This window comes from Patella vulgata, chromosome 4 (assembly GCF_932274485.2).
Source record: "Patella vulgata chromosome 4, xgPatVulg1.2, whole genome shotgun sequence".
Classification (NCBI taxonomy): Eukaryota; Metazoa; Mollusca; class Gastropoda; family Patellidae; genus Patella; species Patella vulgata.
Genome location: NC_065882.2, coordinates 34,684,499 through 34,687,340, shown reverse-complemented (window position 1 = coordinate 34,687,340; position 2,842 = coordinate 34,684,499). Strand labels below are relative to the sequence as shown.

Below are 2,842 nucleotides of genomic sequence, written 5' to 3'. Positions count from 1 at the left end.
AACCCAAAGATCTTGGTTTCTTGTTTGCGCATATCGTATTGCATCTTCCTGATTGTTCGAAAAATCACTGTATTCAATTTTAAAAAAACACTTAAATATATTATAAAATATATTGGTTCCATTTGGTTATGACCCCTGATTGTACAAAAAAATCATGTTTTTAGCTTGTGGTGCCTCTACATGTAGGTCACAATTTTGTGAAAATCAGACCGAAACTGCCTGCTCCTTGTACACAAATAGTGTAAAAGTATGTTACAACTTTTATGATTTTGATAAATCTTAATATGTTTCTATACCAATGATCTTGGTTCCTTTAGTTATTAGTGCATATCGGATTGTGACTTCTGGGATTACAGCCCCTGATTGTGCGAAAAATCGTGTTTTAGGTTATTGGCCTATTGATTGTCAACAAAATCATTAAAATCTGATTAAGTTTATATTTATCATGCACCCTAAAACACTAACACATGTTTAACTAATCTTGAATTTGATTTCAGAAGCCTGTAGAAAATTACATATAAACAGTACTATTAAAGAGATCAATGATTTCATTGGAGATACATGTACCCTCAAATATGCTCAGGTAATCAACTTTTTCAAATAATAGTGTAAAAGTATGTTACAATTTTATCTGATTTTGATTAATCTTTATATGTTTCTATACCAATGATCTTGGTTCCTTTAGTTATTAGTGCATATCGGATTGTGACTTCTGGGATTATAGCCCCGGCCCTGATTGTGCGAAAAATCGCGTTTTAGGTTATTGGCCTATTGATTGTCAACAAAATTATAATCTGATTAAGTTTATATTTATCATGCACCCTAAAACGCTAACACATGTTTAACTTACTAATCTTAAATTTGATTTCAGAAGCCTGTAGAAAATTACATATAAACAAACAGTACTATTAAAGAGATCAATGATTCCATTGGAGATACCCTCAAATATGCTCAGGTAATCAACTTTTTCATATTTTCAATTTGAGAGAATATTGTTGCCATAAAAGTCGGTCCATCAGTCTGTAAAATTCCAATATTTTTGAAACTTCATTGGGCCAGAGAAAAGTCCAAAACTTAAGTGTGACTGAGTGACTCTAGTCCAAAGATTTGCCTTATCTACGATCAGGAGATCTAAACAGACTTGCAAAAATCTTAGCTGAGAAGTATCCAAAGCATTTATTAGGAATCATAACACATATTCAAATGTTATTGCGACCATGGTTCTCAATATTTTTCAAATGAGGTAAATTTAGGCAGTTGATTAGCAATTTCCGGTGTTGATTAGCAATATTTTGGGAAAATTGTGATTAAATGATGTCTACCTGTTGAATTTACAATATAATGCAGTTTTATTTAAGTATAAATATTTCAAAAATTATTATTATAAATATAGATTTCAAAATTTGCCAACTGCTGTCTATTCTTGCATGTTTTACAAATACTTTCTTCAAAGCAGTGCGAGTTGAGACACTGGTTGTAAACATATTGGAATAGTTTTGACATTATATTTCGGGGGTTGATTGGTATTTTGGAAATGACATGAAATGATATGGGGTTAAATGTCCTACTGTTCTGCTCCGAATTGGGCAAATGAAGACGGTTATATTTTGGAAAATGAAAAGAAATGGGGTTTAACGTCCCACTGTTCTGCTCCTAACCTGGGCTAATGAATACGGGCATACGCCATACAGTGTGCTATGAGGGAAATTTTGCCCGGGCAGCGGCGCTACAGCCTACTCATATATCGAATTCCAACTGCCAAGGGATCTTTTACATGCACGCAAATGTGTGCACGGGACCTCGGTTTTTCGTCCCATCCGAACGTCATCCACTCATTAGTTTACTGGATATTTGTATAGACATTTCATGCCAAAGCTAACTTGCCTCATTTTGACTTGTTTTATAATTACAGAAGAGTTACCTTACAAGATACAAATGATAGTGATGAGTCAGGGCCGATGAGTCATAATTATATACTGATTCTTTGATACTGCATGATTATATGCTGATTCTGTGATACTGTATGAGAATATATAAACTGATTCTGTGATACTGTATGACATACTGATTTTGTGGTTCTGAATAGTTCTGATACTGTGATATGTGATTGTATACAGATTTTGTGATTCTGATTACTTTGATACTGCATGATTATATACTGGTTCTGTGATACTATATGATGATTATATACTGGTTCTGTGATACTATATGATGATTATATACTGGTTCTGTGATACTATATGATGATTATATGTACTGATTCTGTGATACTAGTTGATTATATACTGATTCTGTGGTTCTGATTACTGTGATAATGTATGACTATATACTGATTCTGTGATTCTAATTTCAGTGATACTGTATGAGTATAATAAAATTATGTGAATAAATATGATAATACGCTTATACTGTATGATAAGAGAGATACTATGATAATATACTGATTCTGTGATAATATCTGATAATATACTGATTCTGTGACACTTTGTGATTATATACTGATAACTGTGATACTTTATGATTATATTCCGATACAGTATGATGATGTACTGATTCTCTGATACTTTATGATAATATACTGATACTATATGATTATAATACTGATACTATATGATTATAATACTATATGATTATAATACTGATACTATATGATTATAATACTGATACTGCATGATTATATTACTGATTCTGCATGATTATACTTGTATACTGATTATGTGATATTGTAGGATTATACTATAGTGCTGTGATGCACTGATATTGTATGACAATATACTGATTCGGTGATACTATATGATTATATACTGATTCTGTGATTCTGATTACTGTAGGATTATTTACT

At 31.7% G+C, this 2,842-nt stretch overlaps 1 long non-coding RNA gene across 1 annotated transcript; it reads left to right on the top strand.

The window, feature by feature from the left end:
* The first annotated feature begins 308 nt into the window (after nucleotides 1-308).
* On the top strand, nucleotides 309-2,554 carry LOC126817232 (uncharacterized). The gene is made up of 3 exons (XR_007678897.2): nucleotides 309-583; nucleotides 872-955; nucleotides 1,913-2,554. It is a non-coding gene; the product is annotated as an uncharacterized LOC126817232 (long non-coding RNA).
* Nucleotides 2,555-2,842: the final 288 nt, after the last annotated feature.